The sequence below is a fragment of the Saccoglossus kowalevskii genome, chromosome 15 (genome assembly GCF_978046115.1).
Source record: "Saccoglossus kowalevskii chromosome 15, keSacKowa6.1, whole genome shotgun sequence".
NCBI lineage: Eukaryota > Metazoa > Hemichordata > Enteropneusta > Harrimaniidae > Saccoglossus > Saccoglossus kowalevskii.
This window is the reverse complement of record NC_140655.1, coordinates 28,648,586-28,670,358: the sequence shown is the minus strand read 5'-3', so window position 1 is coordinate 28,670,358 and position 21,773 is coordinate 28,648,586. Positions and strand designations below refer to the sequence as shown.

Below are 21,773 nucleotides of genomic sequence, written 5' to 3'. Positions count from 1 at the left end.
TGCCCAATCAGCGATTGTTTTAGAACGATGGCACGGAACATTTGCTTCCACGGGTAGATTAATTCATATGTTTTGGAAGAGAGGCTCGTTGATTGGTGCATTTTCAAGCTACTGATTACTAAATTTTAGGCTTATCGTACAACGGGTATCTATGTAAGAGTTTTACATCTGTCAGTTGCTCGCAGCCTGAGTTAGTTTAGACTTCATAACAGATATATCTCGAGTCAATGCGAACTTATTTACAAGATTGTTTCCGATTGGCTGCCCAACCCTAAAACCGTAGACATATCAGAGAGCATCTTCCGACTCAACTGGAGATATTCGGTACTCATGTTATGCATAAGTTACAAATCCCACGTGACCCTGTCACTGATATATTTATCTACGCGTTCGAGTAATGGCAAAGTTACGCTCAGTTAATGCGCCGAGTGACTTGGACGTACTCTGTGTGTCACTGACACTCGTGACATGCAATTGACACTATACGTCCGGTGTCGTCCGCACTTACGCAGGAATCTCGAGATTCCTAACGAAAGTGTCTCTTATTCAGTATAACCAATTTTCACAGTATAGTACAGATTAAACAGTCAACTTGAAACATTTATTTCCAGGACAATGTATTCCTCTAACAAACTCGAATCTCAAAGGGATTTAATGTAAAACAAGAACTCGGCCTAGGAACACATTAATCAAAGTTGGGGAAAACATTCTGACAGGAAAAGACACTACGGTATAAAGTAAGCCCCAAGTTGTAAACTTTATCGATCAATAAAAAAAATTTGAATAAACTTTATGATAAGAAAAGGCACTTATGAAAAGGCAATTACATAATTTGGAAAAAAAGCTAGCGCTATATTTATATTGATGATTCAAAATCTCAAATGGGAAAGTCAAAATTGATACTTAAAGGCAGAAAATCTGATGTTCAATGTTGTACTCTGAAACATTAACCACTCTATGACTTTGGAGTCTGATGGCTAAATGTTCCACTGAACGTATCACGGAATATGTTTTGAATACGTACTCGTTTGGCACTTTTAAACGCCATATTGTTTCCCGCCAAAATTTGTAAATCACCTATTGTCAAGCGTCATGAAGTTTGGATTCAGGTTTATGAACAGTCACAGCATAGAGATACTAACACAAATGTAACACGTACACAGTAACCAGTACATCGAGTCCGGATCTTGAGAGTTCATCTATTATAGATAACATCCGGGGGTCATATTTAACGAACACGTCTTTTGAAATCGACACCTCATCATTCTTATCTTCCATATAACAAACCTATTTTATAAATAGAACAATTATCAGAATCGTATGCCCTGATAAACGTTGAATATACCAGTAATTTTATTGTTTGAAACCAGCCGGTAAACATGTTTTAAAATGATGCTAAATTAACCACACACTGAAACAATGTACCTGCATATGAAGCACATAAGCAATCAACATTTGCTTTAAATTAATTAATTAATGACATCGTCACAAAATTAACAAATCTGATAGAGGTCTGCCCAAGGTACCTACATATCAAGTACCAAAGCAATCGGGCAGGTAGTTTCCAAGAAAAAGTCGATAATGTTACGGGCGGACGGACAACAACGGGCTATCTCCTATATTTGAACAGCTACGCTCTGTCATTTTCAATGACAGCGAGTCTAATAAGATAACCTGCTGCGTACTCGTTGTACAAATCGCAGTCAATAATTTCAAACCACATTGACGTTCAGCATAATTGACAGCCAAAATGAACAGGCTTGATCGTTTTGTTTTGATCAATAAAGTACGAATATCGGCATATAAACGTGAATATGCGACTCGGATTGTGAATAGACTCTGATTGTGGCGTGAAACGCACACCATGCCGTTATATGTACTTGAGTATTCTCGAATAACCGGCAGAGACACTTAACGATCCCAACAACATGACAGGTTTGAACGAGAGCAAACACTTTCCGTATTAGATTGATACGGTTGGCGATTCTTAACAATCACATCGAATATGCGGGTTAAATAACACCATCGACAGCGTCACTATATCATCAAGTTAATATGGGGGGGGGGGGGTGCACTCGGGACAAGACAGAATAAGATTGATCGACGCTAATCATATGACAGTAAATACACCAAATAACTGAATTGCTGACGTCTATCTTGAAGTTGGAGAACATGTTAACCAATTAATTAGTGGAAATTAAAACGTTGGGGATTTTTTGCGATTACTTTCACATCGTTTAAGACACGAAAGCTCGTCGGGAAAGTGGGAGACATGTCACTCTCTGATAAGATACCCTGGAGATCAGTTGATCGAAATCTTTGATTTTGACAGTTAAATGTATCAGCTATTTTTTTTGCTGGACTAATTTATTCATTGACGCTATTTTGCACACGTTTTCATTAGCACACTTTCCTAATACGTTGTGATCATCCCATATTACATTGCTATGCAACTATGTCTATTAACAACATCGTCAGGAAATAATCAAAACAGTCAATAAATTTCCCTCCGTATGTGAACCAAATATACGGAATACGTGTAGCGTCAATTAAAACAAGAGTCTATTATCAAACTAATGCGTCGATAATATTTGTCTCGTTTATTATTCAGTGCCGGACTCCCAGACACTGAAAAATGAGACTTTAAACGCGCACGTATTGTTCGAGTGCGACGAGATTTTCTTAATGTCTTCATCTAATACGAGAGAACGTCTCTCGAAGGAGACAAAACAAATTGGATTCAGTGTTTGCAATCAAGAACTGGATTATTTATTTGCACTACTACGTATATTTATAGCGAGTCGCGTTTGATAGACTAACAATTGTAAACGTGAATGAACTACGTATTGAAGAGTTTCATGCAATATTTATTATATTATATGCTGGCAGTCGCTTGTCACATTATCGTCGCAGACATATTTAGGTACGTGCAAATGAAATAGCTACAACAGTGGACAGAATAGCGTGCATGATACATAAGCGTTACGAGTCTGGAGAGGCGCGCGCGTAATGGACAATTTTCCGTCTTCGTGTTTTGTTATTTGCCGCCATGTCTCATTTTGCGGGCAGTGTTTTTTATTCCCGCACTTTATAGGAATTACTGTGCATGGTGTCTATCACAAATGACAATGCAGCATACTCGACGAGCGTACGCGTCAAACGTTCCTGTAGTCAGCAGGTACGGATAACGGCTACAAATGACAGCCACGTTCCCGGTTTTACGGTAGTTATGCAAATTGCCAAGAACACATACCGTCGGATATATATCGAAATTTGTACCGTGTTCTCTTAAAAAAAAGTTTCACCGGCGAGCGTCCGATAATTAAACACAGATATGTATTCCAACCTTACTCGTTGTAAATATAAATCTAGATTTAGACTAGACTAATTTGTATGTGTTTATCGAACTGGAAAAGGAAAGAGTTCCCTTTGTACCCCCAATCCCTAACCCTAACCCATCCCAAACCCTACCCCTACCTTCCAGCACTCCCCATTTAATTGTAAATGCCCCTCCTAAAGACATCTATAGTTATCTAGAGGGGGCATATACAAATTAATTGGGTAACTGGAAGTGAGTGTTAGGGTTTGGGTTAGGGGTGAGGGGTACAAAAGGAACTCTTGCCCTGGAAAATACCTCTGACTGTAAGGATATCGACACTTTAGGTATATATTAATTCCTATAATAATATATATATATATACTGCATTAATCCCAAGGTTTCTTATTGAGTAACATTACTTGCATGAAAGCTTGTCAAATATCGACTAGGAAAATGTTTATGATACAGTAACTACATAATGAAAACCATATATATCGGATACTGCTGGCAACTACAGTTAGTTTTTATGATCAGCTGTGACACGATGTCTTCATGTCTGCATTTTTTTTATGTCCGACAAATGTTTTAACTTAGCGAAGTTTTACTCCTTAACTCTCTTTCACAAACGATACGGCTAATGGAAACAAATAAGAATCTCATAATCTTGATTTAGACCATCGTTTTCACAATGGGTATACCGGTAACTGGATAGTTGCGCACATTGATTCGTAGATAGAAACTGTTTCAGTTGAACCAGATATTTGTGTGCACTTTTGTTTTCTGTTATTCACGTTTGACGCAATCGAACATCAATAATTGGCTTCTTTTGGCCACGCGTTCAATGTATAGCACCCTAACCTATTCGAAAATTCGACAAATATTTTGCGAGCGTACTTTGAAACATTTTAAATGTCAATACAGTTGAGAATGTTAAGTTTAAGTCCAGTTGTGTGTTATCTGTTGCTACATCTACGTATAAGTGTTGCATAATAATTAGGCTGGTGGTGATTCACCCTTCCAAAAGATTTGGGGTAGGTAGTAAATGACCAAAATGTTGGTGGGCATAATTGTACAAGATTTTACTTACCAAATCAGATACGCAATTCTCATTAAAAACTGATAGCAAATTGTTCTCTTGAATAAAACAAAGAATGGCAGAGAAGAGTCTACTACTGTTATATTTATATTTAAATGTCATCGAGTTATTTTAAACATATGGTATATATACCGCTAAAGTGAAAAAAAGAAAGTGAAAACACGGTAATGTGAAAAAGATTCTTCCTTCATTTCAAATAACCAACACTTATTATTTGTTCTGTTTAAAAAAAAAAAATGCTTGGACAATGATTCTTAATACATCTGATTTGAGGATTTTTTTCACCACTTATTAGAAGACTTTAAACTTCACCATTTGTGCTAAGCCCCCTTACACCGACTATAGAATAACAGGTTCACATGCACGCAAGCTGTCGTGAGTTTCGCTGGCATGACAAGATGTGAACGCGATAAAAACTCTAAAAATTAACACCAGGTTGTTAAAAACATGCAAATGTCATTTGTTGTACCGCCGCAAAGCAAGTACCAATACATGTATGTCGGTTTCCACAGCGAAATGTGTATCCGTGCATTTTAAGAGAAACATTTTTGAAACAGTTGTAGGTATCTAGCTCGTATAAATTGAAACAGACTATTGTGTCACATGTAGTACATGTCATTTGAGTAATCTAGATTATTTAGACTTGCGATTGTAATCTTCTCTTATATTGTCCATTGTGTACAATGGATTGTTTTATCAAAAGTACCACGCACCGTCAAGTATATTACTTTCTGTGGGGATAACAAAAAGTGGGAATAACATACTCAACAATTCCCGAAACAAAAGTTGCATAAGAAGTGTATTTAATACAACCAACTAAAATGTATTACAGACATGGTCAAATCAGGACACCAAGTGGTCACGTGATGGCAGGTGTTCCAAATGTGACCCCCGCGATATGTTATTATGAGCCATAATCAAATGGTTACTTCAAGGTATACGCCAGGTCAGCAGCATTAGTGTTATCAGAAATCAAACGCGACGAATATTTATTGTCAATCAAAAGTAATATATTATACATATTGATAATGTCATCATCAAACTTTTCTTATCAGCCTTGTTTTTAATCTAGATCGAACTGTACCCGACTACTATACATGTGCAACGATTAAAACAATATTACGTATTATAAAATACCCACTGAATAACGTTCCTAATGCGCTGCTCTACCCATATATGTGGTACCCAGGATGGAGCAAACACAAGTGGCAATTTATTTGTTTACTAGTAGCTTCGCGATAAGTGGATTTCGTAGCGTGCAGATTTGGCGGGGAGTGGGGCTTTGTCGTAGTAACTGGGATTTTCATGGTTGTTGAGAATTAAAGTTTTATGTGTCTTTAACAACTGGCGCTATTCTGCGAATACCATCCTTAGGAGCTGGTAGTTTACCCTTGTGGTTTGTGCAGTTGCTCTGGCAGGATTTTCATCAGTGACACTTCTCGAGGGCGTATTTCGCAGTCAGTGCTTTTACGAAAATATTTGTTCACAATTTCATAAACTGGCTTGGCAATTCCCACCACCAATTAGATATAATGTGTACATATTTTAATACAGACAGGTATACTAACAAAAATGAAATATTAATTAGAGACTTTATTATATGACCTGGACAAAAGAAATCAATATTTTCCCTTGCTATACTAGTAATGATGTATTTTTTCCTATCTGTGTAACTTCATACAACAATCCTAATAATAGATGGTCTAATATTATTCAGTCGAAATAAAAAACTAGGGGGCAATATCAGTGCATGCACAAATCGTAAGGACAAATTAACTGCTCCTAAGGATGGTATTCGCAGATTAACACCAGTTGTTAATGACAAAATAAACATTATTTCTCAACTCTGATGAAAGGACTAATTACGGTAACCGTGAAAAGCCCTACTCACCGCTACTAGTCATGTATAGTAAATAATATTTGGTAATCATTTTCCCAGGTGAATATACAAAACTTGAATAGCAAAACGTTTCTAGAAATGGCTCTTTAGATATAGCATTTATTTATTCTCTGATGATGGGCGGACACACTATTATGCCATCATTGATCTGGATTTCATTTTTTCAAAAGTTCTTAAATAGTCAATATCCACATTTGATTTTAGACGAGATGACATCACAGTATAATGTTAGATATGACTTGTCACATCAACGCAGTGAGCATTTCTCCGAAAAATGTTATGATCGCTTTTTTTGCTTGTCACAATAAAGCGTAGGTATTTCATATAAAACGTATTATTGGTGTGTTGTTTATGTATTCAAGTTTGTGTGTGCATGTATGCGTGGTAGACTTGGTAATTGCTTCGCAGACGGATATCAAGAAAAACAAAACGAAGAAAGCTTCAGGTTAATTATACTGAATGTGATTTATAATTGAATTAATTAAGGCTAACACTGCCATGGTGAATGTAATCCTATAACCTTTGAAATAATTTGGAACAGTAAAGAGTAAATAGGTTTCGTAAAATAATTCATGTGGCATTGTGATTTTTTGAAATAAATGATTTGTGAATGTTGGCAAAATTTTGTATTTTGTATCTCGTTTCTCAGAAAACTTTATATATTCGTTCTTTATACTATACCTTATGTTATTAGTAGACGTGTGATCCGTGCCACTGAACAGCATTTATCCGTGTACAAGAGTTTATAAGTGACCCCTTTTTAAAATGCAAGATATTTTGCATATTCGTCATTTATGTTGATCTGAAGTAGATTTTCAACTAAACAGGAAGTAAGTCAGCTACATTCTTAGATTATTAGCACAAATTAAGACTTAATCAGCATAAGTAATTCTAACCCAGATTGTATCAATAAAAATGCCCCAATTTTTTACCTTTCCTATCTAGGGTCTATGCTAATACATGATAATGTATGCTAATTAACAGAGTGCACCCTGGTTATCACGCCCACGACGAGATCTTTACGGGCATTTGCGTTTACTAATGTACCTCAAATGAATATGATTAGTCAAGCATGTGTAGATAATATACTATAAATCTATTTATTTTCACTATTTTGATATTTTGAGCATATTCATTGTGTTTTTATTTCACAAATTTGTCAAGGAAACACTTAGAGTTTTATTGTTATTTTACATAATCACGTACGACTTAATTTAGCGGATATTACTTATCATGAAAATAACGAAATTAAAACCCATTGAATATTTAATGCATTTACAGTATATAGACATTGAATAACGGTAAACACTTTTTGATTAATAAGTTCACTAATTGGATTGGTATATTCTTTCTAGTCATTGCTTATTATCGAGGGCTCCCGTCATCATATACTTGTGAATCCCCGATGGTGCACTATGCATGCCAGTGACCAGGTGCTGGTTAGCTGGGTCGACCACAAATTTCGATAGTAAATCATACACCAATAAAATTGAGAAACTGAACGCCTGAATGTAGCGGAATCCGCATAATAGGATAAAACGCTGGGCATTTTTATCGATCGATTGCATATTAACATGCACGTTACAACTTTGCGCGACTCCCGAAGGCTACATAAATTGTGTACAGTGACATTGAGTATAATCCTATGCGTCCAGAGAATTAAGTATTACTAAAAACTCCATCATAACTTAAAGCGGGAGGGTCGTCACCTGCGCACGCGCAGGAATTGAGTCCCAAGCGATAACAACGCATGCTAAAATCGCAAAGAATCATGGGTACATCTGATGCATGTGCAAGTGACGACTCCCTCGCTTTAATATACATGTACTATAAAGCGATACACGACAACGTACATACTCCTGGAATTGTAAACCTGTTTTACACACACAACCAATGAGACGCGTATGAGTTGGAAAGAGTAGTTATTACAATAGTTAAGAGAATCATCACAGAGAATAAATGTCCTAACTCGTCGAATCGACCACAAAATTGAATTCAACTCCCGCCCTATATAGAAACACTGTCTATTATTGAACTCAGTTGACCATGAAGCTGCATAATTAACGATGCCACGTTTATTCAGCAACTCATTGGTGAAATGAGGACTACATGTAACAAGTAACCTGTAGAATACTGTGTGGGTAATATTTTTTATATTGATTTTTGTTGCATTTGCAGCAAATAGTTACCAAACAATGAGAAATCTATAGGATTGAATATACCCCACAGCTGGCTTCACATGCATTGTTCATAGTTCATATGGTGCTTACACCAGGATTTAATTACAGCACCTAGGCGGTATGTGGTTACAGCTTAATGTTCGAGTAATCGCAAGAAATTGACATGACAATAGAAATTCATTAAAGACTGCCACTCCCATGCAATTAACAGCGAGTGAAATTCCTGGGATTGAAACATATATTTTGAAGTCACTGATGTAGGCAACGAATAACTGCAAGTTGACATAAAGACGAGGTAGTTTATTTAATCAGTGGTCAACTCGAGGCTGAAATTATAATTAATTTGTTTATTTCAATTTCTCCTGACGTCAAATAGAATACACTGGTGAAACACGGTAGTAACTGTGGGTGAAAGGATGTTTTGGGGTGTAGTTTACATTGTATATGGAGTGGTAGGGTCGGGTGTAATGTGTTCATTTCCAACTATTATGAAGTCACGTAGAATTTCACTTAATTTATTTTTTCTGACATGTTTTCAAGCATTACATGTGAATCCAATTTTCACTGCGCTGTGTCTCAATAGAGTATGAGGGAAATGGCATATTCACTGGAATTTATTTCAGGGGAAAAATGTTTTCAGTGATAATGAAGTATTATGACAGATACCCTCCCCGTGGCTTTCATTGCGTATGGAAGTTATTTTCACGAGTGATGCGGTGTATCCTGCTGCCGTACTTTCACGAGCGAAGCCACGGGGAGGGTGTGGGGTTCTGTTATTATACACATGTCCCATATTTGATTATTTCATATTAAAAAAAGAACGTGCAACAAACCGGGATAGAAATTTAGATCGGGGAACCCAATTGCCCATTAATATGCTCCAAGACAGTGCTGCGACCTAGCAACGCTTGTCAGTGTAGAACGCGTGTCGCTGTACGTGTGAAAATAAAATTGTCCGAATAAATAACTCGTGGATGTTTAAGCGCGGTGGTCGTAGCGCAGCGCGTGTTCGAATTTCATGTAAATAAACAATGTATTTTACACGCGTTGTATACGTCGCTATGAGTCCCATATCGAACAGGACGCAACACGACGACTGTCGCCCTTTAGTTGGGACCACGACAGAACCAGAACTTAAACTGGGCGACTACGATACACGGTTGATGTTGAAGTTAATCAAGGTAATCAAGATTCATGTAATCCATGGCTAACAAGCAACATCACAAGCGAAGTTGTAGCATGCAGTACTAGTAAGTCATCCCGTCAGTGGAGTACCGCAGTAACACGGCATGTTTGCCATCAGCATTGTATTCAAACGAATCACGTGGTGTGCCGTTCTCGTTCAAACCCGGGATTCGATCAATAGGGGAGTCCCATTAAAAAAAAAACATTGCAAATCATGCAAGTTCAACATTTTCAAACCAATATACTAAAACAGAAATGCTCAGAGATGCAAATGAAGGATAGATATTAATTTTCACTATACACATCTCTGTTGATACTATCCCTCACATATTCTACTCCCAATTACTCCTGCGTAAAATGGACTAGCCTCTTTTCATGTTGACATTCAGACTAAAATCACGTGACAGGCTGTTAAAATTGGCTGTTGCATACTCTTTCGCCGGTCTGGAAAATGTGTTTAATTAACTCACATTCAAGCAACAATGCAGATTTCCCAGTGGGAGTGAGACTATTCGACTCTGCCACTAAAAAATAGGGGTGTTTTCAGCAAAAAACGAATAACCCTGGAATACACACAATATACTGAATTTCGGAACAAATCGTGCATTACTTACAGCAGCAGAATACCACAGAAATATCAGACGAAACATGAAAACGCTATATATTGTATTTCAGCCTGAACCCTCTATATTGCAATTCAAGGAATTAACCCCATATGTGCATCCATCCATTTGGTATCACCCACCCCTGAAAACAAACTCTTAATACCACGCTGAAGCGTTTGGTAATAATAATATATTGACATTTGTTTTGAAATAAACATAGCCAAATGCTAATATAATTTCAAGAAAAAAATGAATGCAAAAAAGAAAACAAAATTAATAAAATAAACAAATATAATAAACACAAATACATAACATATATAGGTTGTGCAAAAATAATAATTATAAAAGTAGATGAAAATTGGACGAAAGTGTCAACCTTTTTCTATCATTAGATTGTGGTCTATTATTCTTAGTTTGCAAATGCACTTTCTATAGTGTTTGTCCTTTACATTAATTATGTAGTCTATCCTTTTTAATTTTTCTTAAATTTATTATACGTCCGCAATTTATTTCGTTGCCCTGACGCAGTTTTATCTGCTTCACTTTCCCTTTTCCGCCGTATCGCATTGTATCTCATTAAGTCTTATAAACTAAGCCTGTTATCTTCCAGTAGCTTATGATTATATTTTCTCCACTAAATCCATATATTGTTTTATTTCTGTATTTTTATTTGATTAATTAATGTTATCGGGTCAGGGGGCATCCAGGGTAAATATTCTACCCACAACGATGACGTATTTTGACTGGCGTACCATCTTGCATGAGCAGATGGTTGACCAAAATTAGCAGGGCCAATGGGCGTTTGCGTATCAGTTAATAATCAAGAGAAGGCTGACACGCGTACATACTGAACTATGATTCGCAGTTATTATTTTTATGAAATGTGGGTTTCTCTCAGTTCTCAACCCGTGGATGGTATAGTGTGATTATTGTATAGTGTGCTTTACCCAACGGATCATGTTATTAAATGGAGTACACGTATAGCCAAGTGGGCATGACATGACACAATAGCCATCACTAAAATAAACCAATTAGTCGCCATGCATGGCAGAGTAGAGGAATTCTTTACTGATTAATAGAGAGAATGAGGTATATTTAATTATTCAGATTTGAATTACGAGGAATGATTATGATCAATAAGTGACGACGTAGTCATCGGAAACACGACATATTTCCCCGAATCACTCGTGTTTCTGATGACAACTGTCGTATATATACAAACAGTGTGAATATGAAAATAACCATGATACGTAGTTTGTAGCACAGTAGATTAATGGTTTGATGTCGGATACATTATGGGGACCTTGTTTACATTCAAAGTAAGAGACTGTCAATTGTCACCAACGATATAGGCACACTGTTAAGATAAATAAACCTGAGTGAAGACACTGAAAAAATATGATAAACACGACTTTTCAAGGCCACACAATGTTCAAGAGTTCATCGAGAGTTCGTGAAGAGTTATTTTTCATTGAAAGGGCATTGGAACAAGATGTGAGTCAATGTGAGTGGGATGTGGCCACTATTCGTACACTGGCGTCTACACGGAACGAATTTTCTAATTAAACAGGGATAACGAAACACTTTCTGAATATGTTTTACTTTCACATTTTACAGATAGCGACGATGCACAGACACGCCACAATGACACTAACTCTCTACAAATCAAGTTTCTTTTGCGTACTTATTTTTTGGGAGTGTCAATATTTCAGCACGAGGCGGAATACAGACTAAAGTAATGTATTAATCATTCAACATGGACCCGGTTTACCACATACTTGAATGAAAGCCTAATACATACATCACTCGTATCAATAACACTGTATGTCATCACAGTTTCAAAGAATGTTGCACAAGAAGTACTGGGAGGTCTATGAATTACAAAAAAACACCATTAGAAAAATATCGATGCGTCATAAATATTTCTTGTTTCTTGGTGACATCAAATACTACTGAAAACGTATTTACATCGTCAATTAATTAATCTCCCGGAGTCCCGGGTATAAATCTGTTAGAGAGTAAACTCCGTTAAAAGAAGACGTTCCGACGAACAAACTGGTTCATGATTGGTTATCCGAGTCCAGAAGGTTCAGCCAATGCATACGTGCATGTGATAAACTGGACAATCATATTACTAAATGTTAAATTGGGTAGCAATGCATACACTGATTTAATTGTAATTGCAGAAAACGTATATTGCCAGGGAATTTGCCGTAACGTGATTGTATCATTATGGTGGGCAGGACTGATGTAATGGCAAGCATCCCTGCAAAGTCACATAGGACAGTATTATCTTACAGACATAGTCATATATACTTGGTGGTTTGACAGCAAACAACTGGTTATTGTTTACGTGATTATACCGCGCTTTGAGAGTATATTTTGTGCGATTCCACTTCAATGCATCGCATGACCAAACAATATGGTCGATTAGCTTGCGGAATTACCGTAGAATAATGATACGCAACGTGAATAGTGATGATTTATGTTAGACTGGCGCAGTCGGGGCGATTAATTTGTTTTTGTAGTTTATATAAAATTTAAAAATCGCGAAATCTCCCCGACTGGTTTATTCTGCAGAAAATTCATTGCTATTAAATATTCATGAATTGCACGTATTATAATGAGGTGGGCGCGGAAATACATGCATAATGAGGTCAACATCATGGTAAAGGTCACACTGCAGACCCAACATGGCGGCACGTTGAAATTCGAGTTTGTCGTAGTCGTCGTTTCTAATTCATCACAATGTGTAAAAAAATAACTCGTACTAGTTGTAGAATAAAAAAAAAATCGGCTGCTAGAATCAGCCGACGTCTTCTCGGTCAGAGGTCAGTTGAAGAGATGTTGTGATTGGCCTAGATGATTGTCAATTAAAACACTCATTAACATAATTACCCGTTGAAAAATCGACGGGTTCCTGCAGTGTCGATAGAGGGCCACGCAGAATAAACCAGTCGGGATGATTTCGCAGTTACAGGTGATTTCGCGCTAACACCTCCATTTCGCGATTTTTTTTTATTTTATTTAAACTACAAAAACAAATTAATCGCCCGACTGCGCCAGTCTAGATTTATGTAAGCGTTTTGTCATACCATAGACCACGAGTGTCTAGGGTCATACACACAAATCCGCTCTTTTACACAAGATTCTTTCACCCACGGGTATTATGGGAACATACTGTATTACGGTGAAAATATTCACCATGCATTTATATAAACGTATTGTATCCACACCTGTTTGTTGAGTCTCTTTACTCCAGTGTAACTTATTGCGGTGTAAAGGAACCAACTTTCACCATACAGCAACATCAATCAAAGGTAATACCGGCGTAAAACTGAATCCAATGTAACGGTAATGGTAACGTTTAAGCAAAGACTTTAGAAAGCGATATGTCTTTGGTTTAAGCACCCCTTGAAAGGAGATATCAGCAGCAGTGTTAATACTAAATCAAACTGTCTTAAAAACAGACGTGAACACGTTATAAAAACGTTATGACAACGGATGTTGTAAGTGCAACTGATAGACAGTATAGACCATATATTGCTGTCTTTTGTGGACTTTTACAACCGTGCAGTAATAGTTAACAAATCTGGGCCATGGAAAATGTCATAATAATATACATACATATAAACTTGTGGGAACATGTAGCTAATATCTTGTTAGCTCTGTGTTGGAATCAATCAGAATATTATGACGTATACAACGTATAAAATTTGACACACACTGCCAGTCTGCTTACTTAGAAATAGAATAAATACAATTGGCTGCGGCACTCACATTCAATTCAGAGTTTTCTCATCTGTTTTTACGCCGGCGTAAATATTACGTTTTTAGGTCGTCGTAACATGTTCACCAGGAACTCAAAAACAGATGTGAACACGGGAAGAACTTGTACCTGATTGCGTTCCGTAGCAGCTTTCTAATCGGGAAATCGCCAAAAGCGGGATAAAATATTCGTACTCTAACTATAAGATATAGCCTACCCAGCCGATACCGTAATCTAACGGATTATTTTAGGGCCCAAACGATAGCGATCGAGAATGAGAACTCTAACGAGGTTATACAAAAATAACTGCAAACTGGGCGAGTTTGTAGTGTTTTCTCTGTAGCCCCATCGCTTGCCGTGTGCTGTCAGCGTACGTGTGTTTCTTTGTTTTCAAGAATAACTGGAAAAGAACTCTTTATCGAAACAATCTTGTTCTCACATGATCTAAGTGGAGAGTACAACATTCCTCAACATTACCCTGGATTCGATTTCTAGACCGACGTGGATGCACAGTCACTCTGATCACAGTCACTCTCCTAGTAGAGTGGATGCACGGTCACTCTGATCACAGTCACTCTCCTAGTAGAGTGACTGTGCTCTGATGAATGAACTAAGCAGCTTATTCATGCTGGAATGCAACATGTATGTTACTATGATTTGTACATGAATCAGGTGCGATGTTTCCATTTCATTTGCCTATTGTTCTTCTAACAAATAGAGTTATGCAACACGCGTACACTATGACAACATCCAACCAGATAGATACAACGAGATAGGGCTGCAACCGTTAGCGTCCTCGTAGCCGCCATTGGCCTATCATATATAGGGATACGAAATTAACAGTGGGGTATACTAGTATACACGTCACTCGAAGTTACAAGCTGGTCAAGAAATAATTTATACAGCGAACGTCACTGTTTATTTGTTTGAACCGAGGCAAGACGACAGCGATCGTCTTAATTTACCGTTATGTCTACAAGAGCACGTTTCAAGTTCAAGTACGAAATGCGCACACTAAACGACGCGCATCTTCGCCAGATTGTTTCACTATCCGATCAGCGTTCTCTTAATTTTGATAATTTATAAGCTTCACAATGATAAAGTCGACTTTGATTACTCTCATGTCAGTGGTGAAATCATTTATGTTCAAAGCGCAAAATGATCCGTCGCGTAGAATTATTTCTACAGCACTGGGTCACTAATTGACACTAATTCCTTTTTTCTCATCTGTCACATTCGACTCCGTCGTGTGCAGGTGGCGACAATGAATATTTAATCGTCTTTTTTCACGCATAATTCAAAGAAAGTCGATCTAGGTCAGAATATTTTGACAAGTGTAGTCAATACTAATAATTAAGTACGGTATATATAACCACTTGGGTATACGTTTTATCACCGTGCATCGATGGCCTACCGATACAGTTATCGTCGCGACTGGTCAGATAGCTGCGTCGTCGTCGATGTTTCCTGGGATGATGTTGCGCAATAAAACGTGGTCGCTAGCTTCATCAAAAATTATCTGTAAATATAATCGCATGAGCAACCAAGCCAATATAAATGTAAATTATAATTACAATAATCGTTTTGACATTGCAAGCTTGTGTCTCCATCTATCGAAAGTGACATCCTTCGGTTAACACGGCGAATGAACTTGATTTTTTTGTTATCCCGAACTACGCGTCTTAAATATTCCTGCCAAATGTAATAAGATATTAACACAACATTACTGACAGTTGCACTTCATGATGTGTAGTTGACTTTAACGCCGTCCTGCTCGTTAAAGTGTCACCACCACGTGGCGCCTTTGAACCCTGTACAGGCAAAGTGACGCGCGAACGTCTGTTTTTTTGGATTTATTAACGATAAACAAAGCTATATTGCAATATATACAAATACAGTAATTGCTTAACATGACGATGAGAGAAACATAGCAACAATGATGAATTGAGAGATCTGGTTTGAAGTGAGATTTATCATGTTCTTAAATTAATTATTGGCAAAAAGCAGTAAGAAATATACACGTACATGGGGCGGGGTCAGACGATACAACGCTCATAATTAATTGAACATATTAGATTGAACCTTATCCGGCGGTTTACTGTAAAATACTTTATTTTCGCTTGGAATTAATTTTTGTGTTGTTTTTGCTGAAGGAATGATTCTGAGTGAAAATAAAAACCAACGAATATACCTTTTATCCTATGTTTTACATTCGATTTGTCATAAATCAGTAAAAAATAAATTCCATGCAAAAAAACCCAAAAGTCTTTCACTGAAAAATTAATTCCAGCTAAAATAAAGTATTTTACAGTAATCAGTATTGGCATGGAATATCAAATTAGTTAACGTCTTGCGGGATTTAGACCATGTGGAACGTATTTCGTTTATTTCGTACGGTGGCCTACATGGTAGGTCATCGTAATTATAAGCACATACACTATGGGAGATGCCATACAAAATACGCTATTACAAAACACATTCTGAAGTTTAGGGCTACCCATATGAAAACATAGAGACGTGGTGAGAAAAGTATATGGAGGAGAACAAGAAATCACTTGCACAATGAATGTACAATGAGAAATAATGAGGGCGGGGTTTCGCAATAAAAAGAAACATCTATTTAATTAATGAACGTGCGATATTATAATCGCACGCCCACCATAGGCTTAGTCGTATTTGGTCATGTAATATTTAAACAACGACCACGCATACAGTTTACGTTTGCATTTACTTCCGATCTCATTTTGCCAATAGTTTATTCAGTAACTATGACGTTAATCAAACAATTTGAAATGAACATTTGCTGATGGTTTGTTTGCGGTTCAGACTAATTGCACCAATCTCGTTTTATAACCGTTTCCTGTCAATTTACATCATAAGCGACATTATGCAGTTTGAAGGTCGTGACGTCGTGCACGAGTTCACGTGATCGATATTATATATTTACATTTTGACAGCAGTTATGAACAGCGACGGGGCGATGTATATAGTCGCCCCTCTCAGGGACGAGGCGCTTCAGAGACGTCAGTCGAATTGCGCAAATATGTGAAAGCAATTGCGTTCGAACTGTTGTCATTCTAAAATATAGCAATTCTCTGAAAACTGATATTTTTATTCCGGACGACCGCGATCAAAACAAAATCGACGTTGAACGGTGTCACTTCACCCATGTACGTCATAGAAGCATTCTGTCGCTGGAGGGCGCAACATCTGATATGTATACACATGTTCCATAAATGTACTATTGAACTATGCGTTAAAAGTGTATGCAGAGTGTAAAGCTATCGTCACTTCCGGTCGTATTTGATATAGGTCCGACGAACATAACTGGAACGCGACTGAAATATACTGTTTCTTTACGTGAAATTTGAACGTGCACTTCGTTATGACTGAGGCACTGTATTATTGGAAACATACACAATATTCTTTGGAATAGCGTTAGATCCATAGTTTTGGTGATCGAGCATGCACATAAGTATTAGAGAAAACTGGGTTGTTGGCTATCATAGTTTTGACGAACTTTCCACAGTTGTAACGGAAATTGAAACCGTACTAAATGACCGCCCATTAACGTATGTATCGTCAAACTTGGATGACAATGTTGGTCTGACACCGAACCATTTACTACACGGACGACAAGTCACAGCACTACCGTATATAAACGTGTCTGATGAAGAAATCTACGACCCGTCCTACACTCAACACGAGGAAATTAACGACCGTTACAAACACTTGTCTCGCCTCCATGTACAGTTCTGGACACGCTGGTCAACAGAATATTTGACGGCACTCCGTGAAAGACACACGACGTCTGGAAGTAAACACAACACTATACGAGTTGGCGAGGTTGTAATAATTCACAGTGACACTGAAAAGAGACTCAATTGGCAACTTGGCACAGTTACCAAACTTATATACGGGAACGATAAACTTGTTCGTTCAGCAGAAGTTGCTACAGCCAGGGGACCAACGAATCGTCCCATTCATAAGCTATATCCTTTGGAGGTTATATCCAAAGAATTCGAAGAAAACACAACGCAATCAACAGATGATCAGATGGCGGAAGTCCAACAAACTACCCCTCCGACGATGGATGTCCCTCCCCACAATGAGGAAATTATTAAACGTCCAGCGAGGGATGCAGCGGTAGCCGCCAGACTACGTATCTCAAATTTGATATAACATTTGAACTATATATTTTACATTTCATATTGTTCGAATGCAGAACAGAATATATATAGGAACTGAGTAATGCTACCCCATTGACTTTTAACAATTATTATTGACTTTAACTACTATTATTTCGGTTTCAAGATAGAAACCCATGATTCTTTATTTTGAATACTTACTCTGTGGTCTATTGACACGAATTTTTTTTTTTTGATTTTGAAATGAATTTCAGTTTTTGTGGCGCGGAGAATGTCGGAGAAAGTTACTCCGAGTTATATGAAATTCAAGGACAAGCGACTCCACACCCGTTTTATGTAGTACCAGCTGTGATACTAATAGTTTATATATCAGCCTTTTATATTAGCCAGCCGGATTCTTAAAGTAAATCCTCTTGTTAATTACGTGTGTTTAATTAGTCTTGTTACCATGGTATTTATAGAGCCAATCACGACATAGTATTTTCATAGACATGGCCAATCACTGATCGTAAGTTTGTCCTTCAAGCTTTCCCGCCTTTTTTCACTCTGTTTTTGTGGGCTATGTTTCCTATGACGTTCGATTTAAGGGTATATAAGAATGAAACACACGCTTCTCGATATGTATTTCTTTAGTTTGTAACTCGTTACTATGTTCCAGCATTCGCTGTTGAATAAACCATTAGTTTATTAGTTTCTTAGACGAATTGCTGTCTCCGTGTCTGACATTTGTATACCCCCGCTCAAGGAGTCCGGTTTTTAACTGCATTCCCCCACAAAAATTGGCCACGGCCTTGTCATTAACTATGGTAAGATAAATATAAATACAAAATAATTTAGAACAGTCGTAATGAAACCATAACAACGAATAAAAGTAAAAACCTATTTACATATATTTATTCAAACAAATGCAAATTTATGCGTGTTAATATAGCTACGTGTTGTTTACCCATCGGAGTGTATCGATGTCAAATTGTAAACGGTGTGAGTAAATGTAGTATGCAAATGAGCATCGCCCGATTGCACAGTTTTGCTACCGTTCAGAAATCCATCCGCGATTATCAAGTTGAGTATACAGGTATGACTGTTCGGTGTTATGGTGTGGGTAGGCAATCAGACCAACTCGTGTACGTAGCTTCGCATTGAAAGTGACTAATTGAAAATTCTGGATGGTAAAGGAGTGACGAAGAGACACGTAGTCATTCCGGGAAGCCGATTGACGGAACGCCACGGAACAAATTCCAAAGCCAGTTAATAAAAAAACATCATGAAAACAACAAAAACATAAACTTCCTGCAAACACCTGTTGCCACGCGCATATCACGTGATACTTGTCATTTAGAATTGATCAGCCTCCCCGGAAGTCTGTTGTCATCTCGGTCGGTTGCAGATGGGATTAGCCAGTCCTGTTATAACAGAGTAGGAGGTGGCGATGTAGTCACAATGACGTACCTCAGCCTGCAAGTATTGATGTCCAACGGGTGATATCATTGTTGCGTGTCGACGCCCCTTGCCCTCGTTATCGTTTCCATACTTACTAGTGCTATATGCTGGGAGAGAAATTGTCTTGGCCTATACTATACTATTATACACAAACATTATACGTATTTCGATATAGCGCATTTATTAACTACAGACACAACTTTGGGATAGAATATAATGTCTGGGCGTACGTGATTATAATTATTTTTTATATAATTAGTTCTGTATGGACGTTTCCCGAAGCATCACACGCTTGACCTTGTCGGCACTGTTTATATTTACAGTTGCTAAACGCAATAGAAAGTCTGTGTGCCGACCTCATTTTAGTTCAATCAATAAATCGACCTTTTCCCAGCTTGCATTGGCCTCCCAATATCCTGGTACCGTCTGCGCTCATCACCACGCGCACTCTGTCCTCGTGAGTAATGATAGATAGATATTTTCACCCGTGGATGCCTGAACCAATGCGTTTATTAAGCTCGTTACTTTGATTGGCTTTATTTCATATCTGTTTTCGATAAATCATCGTTAACGTAGTTGTTATATGAATGGGAAATATCGACTCCTTAAATTATATATGTATATTGTATAAATATATGCTCACGTGGGCGGTGAAATGCAGTTACAAAGTTTCTCGTCCATCATTTTTTAGCACACAGAAGTATTAATCACCAAATTCCCCATAGTGTTGTTCATCGTAACACTGACGGAGATCGATGAAACACTAGTTGAATGCCACCAGCAACTGTACTAGAGCTGGACAGAGCCGGTTATAGATTTCGAGATGTTTCTTATTCTACGCGTTGCGCATCGTATTGATTTACGAGTGGATTGAGCCGTCGGGCAAATCGCGATACGTGGAATCACGTATCCAAAAATATGATATATTCGAAGTGCCAAGACCAGCTGTTTTGAGTGAAAGTTAGAAATACAAACTGGCTATTTGTCTGGAGATGCAAGGTTACGGACATCGATTTACGAAAACATCGAATTACTGTACACAAATGACCACGCCCCTATTTTATAAACCACGCCCAAATTCGATGTTCAAATACCAGTTAACAGAACTTCGAGTTATAGACTATATACATATTTTTTGTTATACGTCCACGTTTAGTAACTCGAACTTTAATAAACAGTTAACCGAACTTGCGGTTACAGACACCACAGATTTGTTATTTTGTTTTACGTTCAAATTAAATTAATTGTTAACCGAACTTCGAGTTATGGGGAATAGAACGTTAAACAAAACAACGAACTAATGTTGCCTGTAACTGGAAGTTCGGTTAACTGTTAATTAAAGATCGAGTTACTAAATGAGGACGTTAAACAATATTAGCAATTTATGTTGTCCGTAGCTCGAAGTTTGGTTTATTTATTTATTTATTTATTATTAATTGAACATACAGTTATAATTTGGGCGTCGTTTTTTAAAAGTGCGCATGGTTTCTGAAATATGCGCGTGGTTATGTTTGTAACTATGTTTTCATAACTCGAGGATAACAACTCGATGCCCGTAACTCGAACAAATCAGCATTTCATTTGTCTGACACATATGATGCACCCAATCACCGTCAGACGCACGTGCATTATGTGCATGAATTTACGATTTGGGTCTTGTGGAGATTCCGATCAGGAAATACTAGTTTACGTAAGCCACACAATATTAATCATGCGCATTTTTCATTCAACTGTCGTATTGGCATGGAACACGCACGGCCAACCACAACGATGACTGCATGTGCCCATAGTGAGTCGAGATTAATTGTGTGAGCGTTTACAATTTATGCGCTAAATCAAAAATAAACTTACAATGCCCCCTGGGATGTGTTTTTTTTTCCAGAGATACAATGTTCCAAGAAAAAGTCGCGATAGGGTCTCCATAATTAACGTGCATTGCTGCTGTTGTTGTAGTTGTCGTGGCAGTTGTTCGTAGTCGTCATCGTCGTCGTCGTTGTTGTTGGATTATGTGCTCTAGTATGATTTGATTGCGTATGTTGTCCTCTTTTCAATTTAAACTACCGAAATTTGAAATATATATATCACAAGACCCAATCTGCACGCCAGTTAATGAAATACCTTTTTATTAAGT

At 37.5% G+C, this 21,773-nt stretch overlaps 1 protein-coding gene across 2 annotated transcripts in view; it reads right to left on the bottom strand.

Annotated features, from left to right (window-relative positions):
• LOC102801133 (fibronectin type III domain-containing protein 5b-like) overlaps positions 1 to 21,773 on the bottom strand; it is a 68,866-nt gene that overhangs the window by 45,850 nt on the left and 1,243 nt on the right. The window lies entirely within an intron of this gene.